The sequence below is a fragment of the Stenella coeruleoalba genome (assembly GCF_951394435.1).
Source record: "Stenella coeruleoalba genome assembly, chromosome: 6".
In the NCBI taxonomy this organism is placed as follows: domain Eukaryota; kingdom Metazoa; phylum Chordata; class Mammalia; order Artiodactyla; family Delphinidae; genus Stenella; species Stenella coeruleoalba.
Window position 1 is genome coordinate 124,467,964 of NC_137151.1, and position 20,837 is coordinate 124,488,800.

The following is a 20,837-nucleotide window of genomic DNA, read 5'->3' on the forward strand; positions in this document are numbered from 1 at the left end:
GCGATACATTTTTTTCTCAGTGTAAGAGTTTCGTGGAAATTCTCAAGCTCCAGCTTCAAGCTTGGGCTTCGTGCTAAGCACCCGTGCAAACCACCTTGTGCAATCTTGACCACCACACTGGGATGCAGCATTCACGTCCCCAATTTACAGAAGAGAAAGTCAAGGCTCAGAGAGGCCTGGAGAGGAAACACCTGGGTGACCCCAATCCCAACATGCATTTTCAGTCTTTTCATGTTTGTTGTTGTTGTTGTTGTTAATAACTGTGGAAACCACTGAGTTAAATATGACCCAGAGTGTTCTTTACTGCCACATTTGTCAGCTCCATTACAGGCACCTTAGAGCACTGGAAATCCTAGAGGGGCGTCTACTGTCAGCTGACACAGGCCAGGCCATCAGGGGAGAAGAATGGTGTACTTAGCGCTCCATGGAATTCCAGCCCAAGAAGCATCGCACCATATTGCTTCTGGATTATTTCTACCCCAAACCAACGGGACCACGACCTGAAGAGGCAGCTGCTGCCGTTACCCCGCTGATGAGGAAGACGCTGCTCTTCCAGAGGGCAATGACCTGCCTGCTCTCACCACCAAGGGCGGAAGCTGGGATTCGGTCCCAGCAGCCCCGCTGCCCAGCCCGAGGCCCTGCCCCCTCCCTCCCCGTGCAGATCCTCGCCTCCACCCCGGGCTCGTGCGGTCCCTCTGCCACGGCCCCTGCCCAGGCTCATCACTGTGCACCCAGGCAGCAGCCGAGCCCTCCTCCTTACGGATGCTGCCGCCCCTTCCGGCCAGTTCCGGGAGCCCCTTGTTCCACCAGAACAACTGCGGGATGGGAAGCGCAGCCCAGCCGCTAGACAAATGCAGGGTCCTCTTTCCACCGAGGCTTTGTGCTCACCAACAGCTTGTGTCGGAGTCGGCGTTTGCTGTGGGCCAGCTCGGCTAAGCCCCGTGGGCTGGGACCTCCGAATGTCGCTTAGGAGATACGGGGCAGGTGGCCTGGCTCTCGGGCGCCCCGGCTCTACAGCCATTGCTGAAGGTCTGCCTTGGGAAGGGAGGCCCTGATCTCCCCGCCCTGAGGCTGGAAGCCTCTGAGCTGATCGGGTGTCCCCCAGTCACACAGGTGGCCCCCTGGATGCTTGCTCTCCCTGTACCTGTTTCTCTTGGCAGCAGCCCCCCATTCTCCTTTGGCGAGTGCCCCTCCTCCATGCCACTTGCTCCCGGGAGGACTGTCGCTTCATGCCACCTGAACTTCGGGCCACATCCCCCGACACCCGGGGGCCAAGCAGAGACTCTCCTTCCTGAGGGTTTGGCACTTGAGCAAAGGGACGGGGCGAGGGTGGAGCAGCCCCTAGAGAAGCACGCCTTGGTTCCCACTGAGGCCACTTTTCACATTTCTATTATTATTACTTGTTAGTCAGTTACGTGGAGGGCTTTTTAATACTAGCTGGCGTCTTAGGAAGGTTCCAGAATGAACAAAAGTGAAATAAGTAAGTGATGAGCTTCACTCATGGGCAAGGGGCTCTGAAGCCTCCATCATCTGGAGCCCCTTCCTTCTCCGGCCTCCACTCTGACCACCCGTGGGACTCTGTGGAGGCAGAAGAACCTTCTAGAACCAGACAGGGAGACTCAAGCAGAAGCTCGTGAGCTTATTAGTTATTCCTTAGGACTGCTAGCTCTGGCTTCCTACTGGGCAAGAGAAAGTGAAGAGAGTGTTCTTTTTTAGTAGCTACACTGATTTCTGGACAAGACTTAGACAGACAGAGCTCAGGAGCGGGAAGGCAGTGAGTTCCCTGAACAGAAATGGTTTAGCTCCTCCGGCTTTTCCTTGCTGTTGAAAGAACAGGTCGAGTTACAACAGCATCGGAAAGTAAACAGATCTGCTACCGAGCGTTTGCTGAAGTGAACGTGGAAATCCTGAGAGGAGAGAGTGTGTGCGCCGGGGGTGAGGCTCCCAGGCGTCTGGGGACAGGCGTGTAGAATATTTGAATCATAGCCTGAGCCACAGTGTAAATTGTGGGACTGGGTGTGGGGTGTCCACCCTGTGCTGGCAACCCTTGGAGGGTGTATGTGTTTGCCTATGTGTGCGTGTTATGGGTGGTGAGTGTGAGTGCATGTGTGTGTGTTTGTGTACATGCTACGTGGTGTGTGTGTGCACGTGTGTGTGTACATGCTATGTGTGGTAAGCGTGTGTGCATGTGTGTGTGTGTGTAATGCTATGTGTGTGCACGTGTGTGTGTACACGCTATGTGTAGTGAGTTGTGTGCATGTGTGCATGTGGCCTTGCAAGGTGCCACAGAGCCGGCCCACAGCAATGCCGGGAACTGACCCCACGGCTGTCCTACCCCATTCCCATCTCACCACTCCACCTTCCATGATCCCCTCTTTTCCCTCGAAACTCTCTTCTTTGAGCACAATTTGACCCTCTTGGGACCTACAGGATTTGCCTCGCTCTTGAGTCTGTAGCTCCAGCTTTGGACACGTAGCTGGGTGATCCTCGCTGTCCTTAATTGAAATCACAGCAGCAAAATGTCCGGAGCACTTGTTGCTGGGAGCTTCCCAGCACGTGCTCTTTGTCTGAATGAAGTAATAAACAAGTGTCAAACCGCCCAGCCCACCAGCATCTGCGGCAACAGGATCACAAGGCGTTTAAATCACGGGAAAGCAGCTCTCGAGAGCATGGCTGCCTGCGTGAGTGCGGCAAGTTCAGTCTTAGCTGCGGAGGGACTCAGTGCTGCAGGGACGAGTGGGCTTCGGGGCAGGGAGGCCAGGTGGGGGGCCTCCGCACGGAGCCCCAGCATCTCTACGGGGGCTCCTTCCTCACTTGAAGCCTGGAGATCTGGCTGGACTCCCAGGGATTCTCCAGAACTGTGAGGTCCCTCAGAGGACTCCCTGGGGCTGGGATAGCTCAATATTTCATTTTTTCTTTTTTTTTTTCCCCGTGAATCTGACTCCTTTCAGGATCCCACTCAGTTTGTTTACTGAGCGCTGATGACGTTCATACTCTCTGCCAGCAGCCTCTAGCTCTAGGGCTCCAAGAGGATCCTCCCTCCCAAGAAACTTCTCCCCCAGGGTCACTAATAACCCTCATCACTCAGTACACACAGCCCGTCCACCCCCAGTTTCTAGAATTCTCTCTTCTGAAAAACATTCCCTTTGCCTGCTCTGCCTTATTTGTCCTGCCTTAAACGCCTGCTTAATCCTACCTTTTCCTCATCCATCGCTTTTTTCAGTGTGATGCGATACAGCCTTACCAAAAAGCTCCTGACTCCGGAGTCTGAGACCTCCCACCTCCCCCCTGCCCCCTCCCCACCTCCCACAGACTCTGTGACCTTGGGCAAGCTGTCTGACCTTGGTATGTCTCCATGCTCCAATTCATGAGACCACATGACAGGACCTACGTCAGCCAGTGCTAAGTGAATGTACATTTGTTCTCCATAAATACTAGTGTTGTGTTTGCTTATTCTCTGTCCTGAAGGACTTTCTGAACTTTTAGGGAAGTAAGACCCTCCTTTCAATGTCGGCACCATTCCCAGGGAAGTGCCTGACGTGGGATGGGCATCCTGGTGACCATCTCCCCTCACCACTGAGCAGTGACGTGAGAAAATGTGAGAAGAATGTGTCTCCAGCCCATCAAAAACTGGGTTCTTCCAAGCCAGGCGCTCACACGGGGATCCCAACCAGCTGTTTGGTGCCTCACTTTTTAGTATGAATGGGACGAACCAAGAAACAATTAAGGAAAATCATCGACATGAAGACCAGAGACCAAAATCAAATAGAAAAAAGCAACCCAGAGAAAATGGAAACATGGCAGGAAGCAGAAGAAAAGAATTACAACTGTTAACCTCAGAGAGAGGAGAAAACTATGGCATCCGAAAAACAAGAATGAAAGTTCCCTAAATACGGAGCAGAATATGAAATCACTTTCAAACCCTGGAAACTATAGCAAAATCAAATGTTCGTAGGAGAGCTGAATGTTCATAGCTCTGAGTTAGTAGGAGAAAAAGAGAAAGGGCTGAAAGGTAGAAAAGATGAGAAAACGGTGCAGCCATGTCGGAATGCACTGGGTGGTTTCTGCTTCCCCATCCAGACCCTGATTCTCCTTTCTTCCCCTGCTCTGCACCCAGGGGGCTGACCTCCAGGCTCTACCCCAAGAGGACCCCAGCCCTCCGGCCTCCAGCTTAGATGGGCCAGTGGGAGGTCCAGTAAGAGACCAGCGGAGGGGGAGCAGAGGAGGAGCCTAGGCACATCCACACGACTCTTTCCTCTCATCCTGGAGGCAGCTCCCCTTCCCCCCTTTGGGGGTTACAGTCCCACTGTTACTCCCCCAGGGCACTGCATGGCCTCGCAAATTCTCCATTGTCAAACCCTCCTGGAATTACCTTAATCTGAGTGTGCCCTCTGCTGTCTCCTGAGGCCCTAACTAATCAGAGCTCCAGAAAAAGGACGGAGAGAGAATGAGGACGAAGAGTATTATCGATGGAAATATCCCTAAGACAGTTTCCCAGAATTTAGAATCTGAGTCTCCAGACTGAGAGGGCCCACTGAATGCCAGGTGCAACTAGGAAAAAGGAAAGAAGACCCACACAGATGCATGTTGGTATGAGACGTCACCACACCAGGGGGGAAAAAAGAAGAGGCCCTTAAAGCCTACAGAGAAAAGCTGTCACAGTCAAGACTGAGATTCCCAAAGGCATTGGACTCTTCAGGATCCGTGGTGAGGGTGGGAGACAATGAGGCAATACCTTGAAAAGGTCAAAGAAAAATACCTGAAAGCAGAGTTCTATAACTAGCCAAGCTGTCAGTCATTCTGAGAGCACTGCTGCAGGGTGCGCCTGGCAAAACAAGAGTCCAAACTAAGAGGGAGGGAGACCTGGAGATCAGGAAAAAGGGGACCCCAAGGCAGAGCATAGCAAAGGGTGAAACCTGCTGTGGCCAGGACCATGGTAAGTTCCAGAGGAAGAGCCTCCAGGGAAAGTAATGGGCCTGTTAGGCTCTTTCAAAATATTTAATCATGTGGAAAATAATATTGCTGGCCATTTGCCTGATCAGATAGATCATTTGCAAAAAGTAGTGGTAGACACACAGAGAACCAAGACAATAAAAAATGATGCAATTCTTAAATCGAGGAAAAACAAAAAGTTGTATAAGAAAAAACTCAACAGTGAACAGTATTTACGTGATTTTATCAAATCTTATGTTTTCATCGCATTGGGAAGATGAGAAAAGAGAGTAGAATTGGAGTAGGGTTAACAGCTAAACCTATCCACTCTAGACCCTCAGCAGAGAGATAATGTCTAGTGTTGGGTACCCCTGATATACCAGGGCAAGCATATTATTCAGAAATACAAGAAGAAATAGAATTTTTAAAAGACTGAAAGTATGAACTGAGGGTGGAAAAGTTCGAGTGATGGGAAAATGTGTTTTTCCTCAGTCCTTACAGCACTCCTTGGTATCCTTCAATTATGTGCGTGTACCACCTTGACAAGAATTAAACTTAATTTTTAAAAGTATGTTGGAAGAGAAGGAGAAGGTTTGGGAAAAGGGTCTGGCCAGCCATAGTCAGATGTTACCATGTGAGAACTTGGGCTTTGTATAACCAAAGACAAGCCAGAAATTCTGATTTTTCACATGAGACGTCATGATTTTAAGTGGTTCTAAATAATTCAAAAGAGACTTTAAAACACTATGAAGGCAAAGGCAAGCATACAAGCACCATGTCTGCAGGTCATATGCATCTTGGAAGTTCCAGCGTGATGTTCCTGGTTGTAATTCTCAGACATCATCTGCATTGGTTTCTGGGGCTGCTGTAACAAATTATCACAGATGTGGTGACCCCAAACAACACGAACTTAATCTCCTACGAAGAGTTCTGGACCAGAAGCCCAAAGGCAGTTTCACTGAACTAAAGTCGAGGTGTTTGCAGGTCTGGATCCTCCTGGAAGCCCTGAGGGGAGGATCTGTTTTCTTGCCTCTTTCACATTCTAGAGGCCTCTCCTGCTTTCCTTGGCTTGTGGCCCCTTCCACCACCTTCTACAGTCTGCTTCTGTCCTCACTCCTTCTCTGACTCTGACCCTCCTGCCTCCCTCTTATAAGGACTCTTTTGGTTATATTGGATAATCTCCCCACTTCAAAAGCCTTAACTTAACCACATCTGCAAATTCCTTTTTGCCACGTAAGGTAAGACTCACAGATCCTGGAGACTAGGATCTGGACATGTGGGGGGAGCCATTACTCAGTCTTTCAGCCTGTGGGTCTCGACAACTAATGGGTCATGGGAACAATTTAATGGATCAAAAGTAGCGCCCTTAAAAATCGAATAGAATAATCAACACACTACTATACATAAAATAGATAAACAACAAGGACCTACTGGGTAGCACAGGGAACTATATTCAATGCCTTGTAATAACCTGTAATGGAAAAGAATCTGAAAAAGAATTTATGTAAGTATATGTATAACTGAATCACTTGGCTGTACACCTGAAACTAACACAACATTGTAAATCAACTATACTTCAATTATATTAAAAAAAAAAGAATATAACAATCAGAGGCACCACACTTGGTGCAGGAAAGTGCTGCAGCATGAAACTTATCTCAGTAATATTGATACATACCTCTGCACATACAGCACATGTGTGTACACAGGGTCCCAAGGTTAAAGGTCGGGCAGAAGTTGGAAAACCAGTGGTGTAGAACACCTGGTGATGGACTTTGCATGGAGTGCTCAGTGAAGAGGGCGGGGAGGACTTGCCACTGCCTTTCATTGGCTGTGTTACCTTCTGTAAGTCAATTAACCTCTCTGAGTCAGTTTCCTAGACTATAAAAAGGGGATAATCAGACTATTACCCTGGGTTTTGTGAATTAAATGAAACAAATGTGAAAGTCTTTTGGGGATGCACGGCACTCCAGAATTGTAAGGTCATGTAGCTGGTGCTGGAGGGTTATTGAATTGCCCCGAATGTAAAAGGTCTTGTAAGGGAATGTTAAGTGTTTGCAGTTACCACTGCCTTCCACAAGATGGCACCCTTGAAACACAGGGAGGTGGCCTCAGGGGGCAGCTGGTATCAGGGACACTGACTTCAAACCTTAGGGCCAGGGTCTCCTTGCAAAGGGTGGTCTTCCAAAAACACGGGATTGTCCTGACTTACTTTTTGCTACCAGCGGCATATCCCTCCTGAACTGTCAGCTGTTAGCTAAACCGAGGAGACACTTCCCTGCTCTCAGAGCTGTTGTAGGTCACTGTGAACAGTTCCTAAATAAGGGATGCGGTGAATCAAGGAATCCCCTGGAGGTTTCCCAGGTTTCCTGTTTGGCAAACCTTTGCTGGGATTTCTTTTCAGGGCGGCTTCCTTGCAGCATCCCCCTGCGGGGGGAACAGGGATACAGAAATCCGTGTCCTGTCCCTCGCAGAGGTGTAAGTAACATCTTGTTGGACAGAGAAGGGAGAGCAGACAGCCCAGCAGCGTGAGAACAGGCCCTTCTCACTGAGGAGAAGGTGATGGGGCTGAAAGGGCAGGTGTGCCTTCTCCAGGCCGCTCCACTCCCCGTGGACAGGTGGGCCCCTCCTCACCTGGTTGCTCACACCAGGCTTTCAACGTGCTTGTCCCCCATCACCAACGACAATCAAACAGCAGACCTTAGTCCCTGCACCCAACGTGACTACCTCTCTCCTTCCTTGTCTCCACGGCCAACTTTCTAGAAGAGTGCCCTCACCTCGACTTTCCTCCTGTATCAACTCCGATGCTCAACCCACCGTTGCACAGATGGCAGCTCCTTCCCCTGGATGGCCTCCTGGTTGCAAATTCCACATCCTCTTTCAGTTTCCTTGCTATGATTTCCAGGCCTGGGGCAGCATCCACCACTCCCTCTTCCCGAGCTCCTCCCCCTGGCCCCCATCCTGGCTCCGGGCCTCTGCGTGCTCTCCCACCTGCCCGCTCTCCCCCCAGCCTTCTTCCAGGGCACTGCCCTCCCTGTGCTGGCCTCTGGGAACATCTCTGCCCCAGCTTCCTTCCCTTCACAGCTGCCTGGACCAGGGGCAGGGGGCTCACAGACCAACCTCTCTGATCCAGCCTCTCACCCAGCAGGGCCCTCATCTGTCCTTTGAGAGAAGGGACGGCTCCCATCGCGGTGTCCCCATGTACACAAGCCTGGGCCTTTGGCCAGAGAGAAGTCTGCTCAAGGTCATGGCAAGGTAGCAAGCAAAAGAGGCGAGAGAACTTCCGAGAATGACTCAGACTAGAGATAAATGGAGTCTCAGGAGGGAAGGGGCGTGAGGAATTCTTTCCTTGGGGCTAAACAGAGACCCCAAAGGAGATGGAGTTTGGGCTGTGCTCTTCAACCAATGTGAATTTCACACACTTACCATTTAAAAACAAAAAACTCAGCGTGCAATTGTTGAAAGGGGGTTGGAGGAGCACACAGGAGGGAGAGGCACCCCCGACACGGCAGCAGCGATTGCAGCATCTTTCTTGGGCAAATAGTTTGGGCCGGACTCCCGGCTAAGTGCTTTCCAAGGACCACCTCATGCGGTCGTCACAGCAACCTCAGGAAGAATCATTATCGTGCCCATTTTACAGCGAAGGAAACTGAGGCTCAGAGGAGTGAGTGAGTCCCCCCAGGTCCTGCAGCCAGCCTGGGGGTCAGAACCTTCCTCTCCTCCGTCTGCCCAGGGCTCGCAGGCTGATGGCCGGTGCTCCCAGGAAAGCACCCTTGACCTGACGTCAGGTTGTGCTGGGAGCCTCCTGAGGCCACACATTTCCTTTTTTGTTTCCTTTTTTGAAACACCTCTGAATGCTGCTTACTTTAACTGGAAAGTTCTTTATACCGCTACCTACACAGAAGAGTGAAAATTCTAGCAACCAGCTGCAGAAGGTTCCAAAGAAAATCACAGTTAACTTTACATGGTCAGTTCTGTGACTCCCCCCTATTTTCCCTTTCCTCAAACTCAAACACTGTAATTAGAGAAAAATTCTAACCGTCCTTCCCCATGGAACGCTGTTGAGGGGAACCGCAGTCAATAGAGACCACGTGACGTTCTGTGGTTCCTGTATGAAAAGAACAGCCCAGGATAACAGAAAATGAGAAAAAAAACAGAGACCTACAAACGCCCCCTGCCACCTGGTGCACAGGGCGTTCTGACGTCACTGGGTCTCCTTTGCAGAAACACCCGGTCATTTGGTCTTAGGCTTGAAGTTGCCGCATGCCTTCTGGTCAGTAGGATCCGAAGCTGCATCTCGGGGAGGGAGCTGGGGAAGGGGAGGAAGGTTTTCAGATTCCACGTTAATAAGGGTTCAGATGACCAAGAGCTCCTCCTGTGTCAGACGTTCTCACCCCCCCACCCCCGCCCTTGCCGCCCCCCATCCCCCGTCCTTGCCGCTGCCCACGCAATCACCATGGAAAACACGAATCAGAAGCCGGCTGCTGGCTGGGCTGCAGGGTCGCAGGGCCTGTGAGTCACAGGCCTGGCTCTGTGGGAGCTGCTGCTCCCAGCCAGGTCCAGGGGATAATCCTTCCCTGGACGTTCCGTTGCTTCGGTCCCCTGGTCTCCTGGACGTGGCCCAGGTGTGTGCGCTCTGGCTGAAAGGACAGTGCTCCAGGGATAAGCACGTCTTCAGAGACCAGCCTGCCTGCCTGTGGATTAACCCCTGGGGTCCTCAGAGCAGCTCAGGAGGAGGCTGCCCCTCTACCCATTTCACAGACCAAGAAAGCAAGGTTGGGGCTCATCAGCTTCAGGCTCGGACCCTTTTCCGGGGCTTTTTCACCGGAGTCCGTGCTTTTAATCCGTGTCATGCATTACACCCCAAACTAACTGAGCACAGCCGGGAAAGCACTTCTGACGTGACCCTTTGCTTCTCTGTGGCGATGGCCACAGAGACGGGCATGGGGGTCGCCCTCCCCCCACCCCGGCTGCACAGAGGAGCCCACTGCCCACCCAGCCTGGGGCTGCAGACAGAGGGTTCAACCTCACAGTCTCTCAGCTTCTCTGGACTCAGCAGCTTCTGCAGGGAGAAGAGGGTGCTGGTTCCCCTCTCCTCGCCTGCCCCGCTCGGCCACTCAGCAGGTGGGAGGGGGAGCAGCGGAAGACCTGCCCCCCAGGCCGCGGTGAGGTGCCTTTGAGGTCCTGAGCCCCCCGCTCAGGACTTTATACACGTTGTCGCTGTTGGTTCAACAACAGCCCTCAGCGCCGGCTGCTCACTGCCCCCATTTTACAGGCCAGGAAACTGAGGACCAGAGAGCTTCAGGGAGCTGTCTGTGGTCCCTCAGCCGCTAGGCAACAGGGCCAGGATTTGAACCGTGCACTGCTGGCTTCAGAGTCTATAGTCTAATTTATTCTGACTTTACCTCCCTCCTCCCACCCTCCGTGGCTGGCTGTACGTGTGGCAGAGACCGCTGAACCGTTTGCATACGGCATGAATAAATTGCTTCTATCCCGCTGCTCTGCTATTTTGCGAGGTCATTCTTGCTTGACTTGTCATGATATCCAGCAAGCTCCTCTGCCTCGAGGAGAACTAGGTTGTACTTCAGCAGAGCCTGGAATTTGATACGGCTCTTATCCAGGGACAGACAGACAGCAGGTCTCGACTACAGACAGAGCCAGTGGTCTATCTACGATGGCCAGTTCAGACAGGCTCTCACGTGCTGTGTTAGAACTCAGGAATTTTGTGAGGGAGTTGTTAAACACAGCCATCGTTACAAATGAAATTGTACATGTTTACAATTAAATAAGTTATTATCAATACAGGTAATAAATTCCCCCAATTTACCACTTTTTCTTATTGGATTACAGTTCACTGTTACCTACTATTTATTTAACTAAATCCAAACGCTCAAGTACTATATAGTGGTGTGATACTGTGTATCTCTTCCCAGCTCTGTGTTCAGTTACTTCATGTGGGTAGCTTAAAATTGGCCATGGTGGAGGTATCCACGCCCTGGAAACTGGCAAACACTACAAATCAGGTGGTTTCGGTTTTGGGTTTTCCCGGAGAATCGGTTATTACACATTTATCTGCATCCCATTGGAGAGAGCATATCTGCAGCACCTTTCGTATTCAAAGCAACATTTATTTACAATAGTTTTCAGCTAAGTAAACGTGGATAGAAAGACAAAGCCTTTTGGAAGTCTAATTAAAGATTACAGGATTCTCATTGAAGCCCTGGGAGACCATCCACACAGCATTGCTACAGTTAACGTAGAGAAGAGAGCTGCACACTCCATGGCCTTGGATGAGGCTCGGATCAGATGAGGCTGCATCTCAGTGTTCTCGCAAAGGCCTGCCCTTACTCAGCACAGATGAATCAGACCAGTCCTTACATCGTGTTCACCATGGAGACAGTGGACCCGGCTCCGGGGGTTCTCTTTTTTTTTTTTTTTTGTGGTACGCGGGCCTCTCACTGCTGTGGCCTCTCCCTTTGCGGAGCACAGGCTCCGGACGCGCAGGCTCAGCGGCCATGGCTCACGGGCCCAGCCGCTCCGCGGCATGTGGGATCTTCCGGACCGGGGCACGAGCCCGCGTCCCCTGCATCGGCAGGCGGACCCTCAACCACTGTGCCACCAGGGAAGCCCCGGGGTTCTCTTTTTTAATTACTCCAAAGGAAATTACAAATTATTTCTCTGTGGGACTACCCAGAAAGGCTTCCTGCCCCACTCTGGACATCATAAGACTTGGCCAGTTCGTGCAAACAGGGCATGTGGATGTACATGGCAGACAAAAATGCAGTGAAGATACTTTGTCTCTAATAGAAGAACAGAGTAATGAATGTGGATGGAGGTGCTTTGCAGCGGGGATAGAGGACGGTGGGCCAGTCCTCCTGGGGCTTGTTAAACTGAGTACAAGAGGAATTTTTTAAAGGAAATGCTAGAAAATAGTATTCGCGTTCTCTTAGGAGGCCCTTCTTTAAAGTTTTGCTGTTTTGAGAAAAAGCCTAAATATAACACAGCCTCGTTTTGTATCCCCAGTTAGTTTTTGATGACCTGTTTAAGAAGGTGACAGAGGAGAGTCCTTCGGGGTCTTCAGAGAAGAGTGAGGTGCACAGGAGGGGGCGCTGCCGAGGAGCGTGTTGGGGGCAGGCAGAGATGCCTTCAACCGGAAGCTGATGTAAGTGGCCAGTCCTGGCCACCCCGGACTTCCCGTGGGGTGAGAGAGAGTCCAGGTGTTTGAGCTCAATCCTGATCCTCACCAGCAAGGGATACGCTGGGGACACAGCCTTCAGAGATCCTCCAAACCACTTCTATGGGGGCTCACCACAGTCTCCTAAATACGTGGGCTGGAAGGAGATGGACAGACAAGGTTTCCGTAGAGGGAGACAAATAAAGAGCTTCCATGATGACTGGGGAATGGCCACCTTGATCACTAAGCACAGCAGGAGGCCCTGGGTCGAGCACTGTTCAGAACCAAAGGGAGGTACGGTGGCCTGACGGTGCCATGGGGCCAAGGCCAGCAGAGAAGCCCAGAGGCGCAGCCTGCAACTGTGATGAGGGGCGGAGGCCGCAGAGGACTCTGAAACAGTGGGGAGATGTTTTCTCACCCACAGCTGGTGGGATGGATCCCGGGCTGCCCGCCCTCAAAGGCACCGTGACTGTGTTTTTCAAAAGACTTAAACACATATATCACCTTTGACCTTGTAAGTCCATCTCTAGGACTGATGATAAAATACCCTTTGTGGCATTATTTGTAACAGTAAAAAGTAGGAAACCGATATTTGCAGTAGTCGAGGGTGTCCAAAGTACTAGTGTACTAGCCAGTGTGAAAAATCCAATTTCTGAAAGTATTTGATGACCTAGGACAATTCGAATAATATGACGGTCGTGAAAACAGTGATCACAGAAGTTCATGTGTGACACACTCTTGTAAAATGCATAGAAAAAAGAGAACTGCTTCAGAACTCATCAAATGTTTTCCTTTGATTGTTTTGAATTAGGAGTGAGTCCTAGTTCCTTCTTTATATATTTTCTTCTATAAAACTGTTTTATTCACAATAAAAATGAAGATTAAGCAGAGTCATGGGTCAGGTGAAGAGAGAAGTTTGGAAGGAAGGACTTGGGTTCCCCAGGGAGGCTCCTGATAGAGACACTAATCAAAGCCACTTCTTTTCTAGATTTTCCCACACCCCCTTGGTGGACCACCCCTAGGTTCCAAAAACTGGAAAAAGTCATATCCTAGAGCTACACCTGTGTGATTCAGAACTGTCGTATACAGCTTAGTATAGAAACTTGGATCAGGTAAAGAATTCAGTCAACCTCACATGGAGGGATCAGGAAATGCAGACTCTAAGCTCCACCCACAGATTTAACCACAGTGTTTCGCATCATTTCCCTCTGGAACCTCTTTAGCTTGTCTGAGTGGTGAAATGTATCTCCCCAAAGACTCAAAGCTAAAGGAGAGGCATCATGTGTCCAGGGCGAAGGGGGCATTTAGCAGAACAAGAGCAGCAAAGTAGATCTTTAGACTAAAAAGCTGAACGAGGTTCCTCACTCTGTGGGGGGATGGCTCTGGGAAGGGAACCGTGGGCGGGAGCTCCCCGGAGTTTCTTACTAAGCCATGAAGGGCTGGCCGGGGAGGCTGGTGAAGTTCTGTGATGTCTGTGACAGTCTCCAGAGGAAGAGTGGTCAGGCCACATCTCAGGGACAGCCCTTGGCTCAGGGTCACCTGCCCTCCAAATGTCTCCTTAACTGGATTGCCCCAGGGTCCGAAATACCCACTGTTATTGAAGTCACTAGAGGCCAGGTGACCATGCGACCATGCGACCTAGAAGGTCACCCATCACCATCTGGAGAGAGAGAATAGGCCTAGAGCTTCAGTGAGGACCGAGGGCAAGTGAGGCAAGTGTATTAAGTGGGGCTGGGGGAGACCCGGGGCTGCCAGTTCAATGATGTCAGCCCAGTTACCTCCAGTGCCAAAGACAGTATTTGTGGGTCTAACCATGTTTGAAAACTGGTTGCAAATTTTTACAAAATTACTTTTGCTTGGTAGTTTCATTTTTCAGTACCTTCTCTTAAAATTTGGGCTTTTGAAAAGTTGAGAAGCAAGTGTCTCATCTTGTTTTAATCAACATCAATTTGGATTTCCATGAATTACTAGTGAGATTGAATGTCTCTTCAAAAGTTTATTAGGCATTTGGGTATATTCTGCTTTCAGTTGACCACTTACGTCTTTTGTTCATTTTTCTATCAGAGTGTTTATCTTCCAGTCCGTGTGTTTGTTTGTTAGGTTTAAAGGGTTTCTTTATCTAACCCCAATACTAATCTTTCATCAGATTATATAAGTTGCATGTTGCTTCTCCTAATCAGAGACTGCCTTAACTTTGGCATGTCTTTTGCTGCACAGAAGTTTTTAATTTCTAATTCATTAAATTTATCTTTTTCTCTCTTTCTTTTTTTTTTTCAGTGTGTGTGTTTTCTTTAAGAAATGCTCCTTTACCCCAAAGTTAGAATGATGTTTTCTTACAGTCTCTTCTAAAAGTTTTCAAGTTGTACTTGTCACATGTAAGTCTTTGATCCAATCCAATTGTCACTGCTCCATTTTCTAGATGGCCTGTTTCTTCTCCATCGATTTGCAAATACCATCATGGTTGTAGCTCAAGTCCCCATATGTGTGTGGGTATCTTTCTTGGATTTTGTTCTGTTCCACTGGTGTATTTGTATTTTCCTGAGCCAGTAACTCACTGTTGTAAATACTATAACAATATAATAGGTCTCTATATTTGGTCATATGAGTCCTTCCTTATTCTTTTTTAAATAGTTTGGCAGTTTGGGGCCATTTAATCCTTCACACAAATTCTAGAATCAGTTTGTCACATTCATTAAAAACCCTGTTAAGAGTTTTTTTGAACTGGCATTAAATTTACACATTAATTTGGGGTGAATTTGAGTCTTCCCATACGTAAATATAATCTTTCCCCCATCTTTTGTTTTTTTTCTCTTTCCATTTATTTAAGGCATATTTGATATTCTTCAAATAGAATGTTCTTATTATCTCTCCAGATAGCCTGTTTTTAGTTATTCCTATATGCTTCATAACTTTGTTACCATGAATGAGATCAGTATTTAATTTTATTAATTTTGTAATTTGTTTTTACTAGTACGTTGTGATGCTGTTGCTTTTAGTACATTGATTTTATATCCGAGAATCTTGCTGAATTCATTTTTAAAGAATGATAGTATGTAGATTCTTTCAATTTCACATGTCAAGAATCATATCCTCTGCTAATAATGACGATTTGGTTTCTGCTTTTCCAACTTTTTACCTCATTTAATTTTTCTTTTGCTATCTCAGTGTCTGGGACTTTCAGTAAAATGACAAACAGAAACTGTGACAGCTGGGTAGTTATTTTGGTCTGATGTTTAGGAGCATCAAAGAGAATATCCCCATGGTTTTAGCATTTAATGTGCGATTTACTGTGGTTTTGTGGTAAATCCCCCCAATCAAATTAAGGAAGCTCTCTTCGTCTCCTGGTGATAAGTTTTACCAAATGTGTTTTCTACATTTATGTATATTGAATTGACCATATGATTCTCTCTTTTAATCTGATAATATAATGAATGATATTAACACTCTTCTAATGTTTAGCTCTTCTTATATTATTGGTCCAAATCCCACTTCATCGTACTTAAAAATAAACCTTTTAAATGCATTGCTGGACTCAGTTTGCTAATAGTACATTTAGGATTTTTGTATTTATGTTCCTTTGATAATTTTTTGTATCATATTATCCTTGTCTCATTTCAGTGACTTAACTTAATAAAATGAGTTGGAAAATATTCCAGGTTTTTCTAGTCTCTGGAACAGTCTGGAACACCAGGATAATCTGTTCTCTTCAAGCCCGGTAAAACTTCCCCATAAAACTGCTAAAAGTGAGACTGGCCTATATATTTCTTTTCTCCTGCTGTATTTTAATGTTAAAACTCATTATGAGGTATGAGTCTCTTTTAAAAGTGAATTTGATCCATTTTTAGGGATAATGATCACATTTAATTCTATGATATTATTTTGTGTTTTTTATTGACTGTAATTTTGTTTACCCCTTTCCTACTATAGTATTGATTGAGGTTTTTCTTTCCCTTTTCTCCATTTTCGTGCCCCTTTCCTCCTTCTGTGTCCGTCTGTCCCTTTCTGTGATAACTCTCTCTCCAGTCTTTATTTCTCTTAATTTTTTTTTACTTCTGTAACCTCCGTCTCATCATCTCTCTTGCTGAATTCCGATGTTCCTCGTCTTTCAGTTTGCTAATATTTTTTGTCACCTGTGTCTACTCTACTGCTGGATCTTCCCATTGAGTTTTCCCTTTCAATGACTATATTTTTGACTCCAGTAGGCCTATTTGGTTCTTTTTCTAAACTACCAGCTTTTCCTTTATAGTTTCCATGTCTTTTTTAAATCACTGTAATCATTTTAAAGATGCTTTTATTGAGTCATCTTTAATAGATTGTCCTATTTTTTTAAATTTCTTGGAGAAAAAATCATACCATTCATTGCACGTGCCGTCCTTCCTCATGGTGGCTAATTTCCCTACGTAGTTTGTATCTTTTTTTTTTTTTTTTTTTTTTTTTTTGCGGTACGTGGGCCTCTCACTGCTGTGGCCTCTCCCGTTGCGGAGCACAGGCTCTGGACGCGCAGGCTCAGCGGCCATGGCTCACGGGCCCAGCCGCTCCGCGGCATGTGGGATCTTCCTGGACCGGGGCACGAACCCGTGTCCCCTGCATCGGCAGGCGGACTCCCAACCACTGCGCCGCCAGGGAAGCCCCGTAGTTTGTATCTTTTATAGCGAGTTCACTGTCAGTGGACATGGTTTCATGGATGAGAAGCAACTGTGCCTCTGATACTGGTTGTGATTTGGTTTGGGGTCTTAGAGGATGCTCTGCACCCCAGGCACATTCTGTTCATTTCTAGGCTCCAGATTCCATAGTGCACAGGCCACTCCACTTCTTATCTGTTGCACGTGAGCTCCTGACGTGAGATTATTTCTCATAGGAACAGCTCTTCTCCAACCAAAGAAAAGCCTTCTTTGTCATGTTTCTGTTGAGTGTCGAATTTTAATCCCCTCCTCACACAAAGAACTTTATGCAGGCATCTCAGTTCTATCTCCCTAACTCAAATGCATCCAAAGTCCTGTCTCCTGCCTGATATGGACATGAAAACTCAAACACAGGGTCCCAGACTGCCCTGGCACTGGTGGGAGAGTGTCATCTTAGCTTTGCGTTCTTTTTATGTTTGGGGCATCTGATGATTCCCCTCCTTGCTTTGAGTGTGGTTGTGCATTTACTAGGAGCACGTTCTTCTCCTGGTCCAAATTACTTGTGTACATTTGTAGGGTGGGAGGTGGGGGGACAGGCGTCAGCCTGGTCTACCTTGCTTCCAGAAGCCTTCCCTACTCTCTCTACAGTACCTGGAACCCTTGTGTACCACTCTACCCGGACACACCGATGACTCCCCTCCCACCAGATTCAGACCTCTGTCAACGCTCACGGCGGTCGAACTTTAACACAACTCCACGTGGTGGTTCCCACACTGTGGAGGATACTTTTCACATGGCTTCCATGGTGTGGCTTCTGGTTTTCCTCCAGTCCTGCTGGTCCGTCTTCTTTTGTTTCCTCTGAGAGCTCACTTGTTTCCACCAGTTCTCCAATACCTTACCTCTTGATGGTATCAGAGTTAGATATTTCCTTTTTCCTTCTGAATGGCACAAAAATAATCCAAGAGTTACCTCAACAATTGGAAGCTGCATTTCCAATAAGTGTAAGAAATATCTTAATCTCTAGATCATCCGCAGATACATAATTAAACTCTGCAAGGGGATATGGGTCTAGAATTTCATCCTAACACAAATATAAGGTGAAAGAAAGCAAGAAGATTAGGTTGTGTATGTGAGTCAAGGATTTTTCTTTTTCTTTTTTTTCTTGCTATGAACTTTGTAAACCCGTGTATTCAGAGAGTTGGATTTAATATAGTGGAAACCAAGTACAATTTTACTCTTCATTCTGAGACCCCTGGAAGCCTGGTCTATTGAATCTTTCTTTCTATCCCTGTATTAAATTCTGGGCAAAATTTCATTGCTTTTCAAAATCATTGAAGATAATGACAAAAGGATAGTCTCTCTTTTCCTGGCTTTGAAAAGTTAAGTGTAATGTCAAACCTCCAAACTCTTGTCTGATTTAAAATATCTTTCTCTCAGACCAGCCTAGGGCTTGGATGCCTGCAGAAGGATTAGGTTGTACTGATTTATTTTTTGTTTCTCCTCTTTGCATTTCAATGCATTCTCCCAGAGTCACACTGTGCTTTTCCAGGTAAGAATTCTCCCCCCTAGGGAGAACCTTAGGGTTCAGAAGAAAAGGCATCCATCCTTGGCCTCCCAACCCCAAAATGTTCCTGTATACAGTTAATGCTGATTCTTAACTCTACCACCAGGTGAACCAGTGTGGTCACAGCCTTCAGATTTTCCTGCTTAGATCACAAAACACCTGTCTCAGCATCCCTCACACTTGAAGATCTCTCATTTGACTTCAGGTGAAGGAGGATGAAGATGAAACATTCTTACCATGGGGGGGAGGATGGAAGGTCACAATTCCAGACAATGATCTCCAAGAGTCTTCTCTGGTATATTTATCACCCTTTCCAACTATCTAATAAGTTCTTAGCCTTCCTTTATGTAGCTGCAAAGGATAATAGGCTAATGCCGGCAGAAGTGGCTTTGGACACGCTTGCTTCTGGTAGGTGGTTTAGCACCTTGGTCAGGTTAGAGGGTGCTTGGCAACTCTTGCATTACTCTCTGCCTTTGATGCCTCTGAAGAAATGGAAAGATTAACATTCTGTTGCAAATGATTGATAGAAAGACTTCGCTTGTTACATTCCTTCCGCAAATGTGTTATAATAACCCTCTATTCCCAATTTTAAAAGTAAAAGCACACTTGAAAATTGAGCATTTTTATTTAGCAATTTTTCAGCATTTGAATAACATACTAAAATTCAGCTTAGAAAAATTCCATGTCATGAAAAAAAGCTAAGATGTAATCCAATTTGAGCAAAGTCTTGAGCTGGACAGGAGCACACTGAGGATGATGACAAGGAAGCCAGTTCTCCCTTTATCTGACAGTAATTGTGACAGATAAAATTCCCTTTTCATCAAAGGGCATGAGCTTGACTCATTTCTCTAATGCTACTTACGGTTTTCGTTAAAAAACAAAACCAAAAAAGCAAGCCACCCCAAATAACCTTAAGTTTCGGGGTTTTTTTGTTTGTTTGTTTTGTTTGTTTTTTTGGCCGCACCATGCGGCATGCGGGATCTTAGTTCCCCAACCAGGGATCGAACCCATGCCCCCCGCAGTGGAAGCACAGAGTCCCAATCACTGGATCGCCAGGGAAGTCCCAACCTTAAGTTTCAACTCAGCCTGAAAATCAAGACATTTCTGAATTGCAATGACAGTCACCTTCTAAAGTGCTACAAGAGGCACTGTGTCCCCTACACTGTGTTGTTTTTCTTCACCTATGAAACAGGATGGTTCTCTTTCCGCGCAAAGGAAAATGGTACTCAGAAGGGTTCACGCATTTGCTGCAGGTCACACAAGTTTACAACTGAAATTATACTGAACATAAAGCTTAATGATTGAATTTTATATTTTGCTGAACTCCCCAAAACATCACCAAAATGTTGCTAATAAAGCAAAACTAAGATTATTGGGGCTCACTGCAGAAAGGGGGAACACACCTGGCCAGTGTCTCAGCAGTGATTGCGGGGAGTGAGAGCAGGACACCTACAGGCCAGTAGGGTCTGGGTGAGGCAGACTTTTTGAGGCAGGAAACTGACTGGGTCTGGACAAAGTCTGTGACACAGTGACTTCACGATGATGGACTTGATAGGTGAGACTCTTGAAGCAAGTCTTGAGAAGTAAACTGGTGTTTATAAGTGAGTTGTTTAAGTGAGCAGAGTGTTGTCTCAGACAAATTCATCTTCAGGAAGTTTCTGAAGCAAAGAGCAAATTTACTGGTGGGCGTATTGTATCTTTCACGGGCAGAGGCAGAGCAAAGCATGAGATCATGTTGACACAGGTGGTCGGTTCTCATCTTAAAAACCTAATCTTCTAAAAACCATTTGAAGTAACAAGTTGTGGAGTTAAAATGGCATTCTTTTTCTCCATCTTTCATTTTATGTTGTATTCAAACTATTGCAAGACGTCTCACTATTGAGGCTGGGTTTGGTTAGGTTTTCCAGCTGAGGTCTCACTGATGCTAAAGAAGGTACAGGAGGCAATTTGAAGTAACGTGAGCAGGAAAAATCTAACACGCGTCTCTCTCCGACCCTCCCATTCCCTGCCTCCACCCTCCCGACACCTTTCTTCCCCATGATTTATCCTGCATCTCCTGCTTCAGCTCTCGCCCCATTTGCGCTCCTATTTGGCAACAACCAATTCTGGCTCAAGTTCCACCTAATAAACTAAAGTGTCACCTGAGAGCTCACATGGTGGCCTTTGCTAGATGCCTGGGGTAAAGGAGATGGGATGGGGTGAAGGAGCGAAGTACCCCAAACTCACCTTGACACCTACCTTCAAAACTAATGATTAACATTACTATTTTATTTTATTTTATTTTATCTCTAATGTTTTTATTAGAAGTACTTTTCCAAAGGATAAACAATTATGAGTTACATGCATTTTCTTACCCACAGATTAATAATTCATTTCTTTCATTTAGGTACATTTAAGTTCCCACCAAGTTAAACTCCTAGGGACATCAATTCCTTTCTTCATATGCTTTCATAATTTCAGGGTTAAAATTAAAAGAAGTTTTCTGTGCTCTCTCAAGAGTGAAGTGATCTTAAGAATTTCTATAACCCAAGAAAACGGTACTATC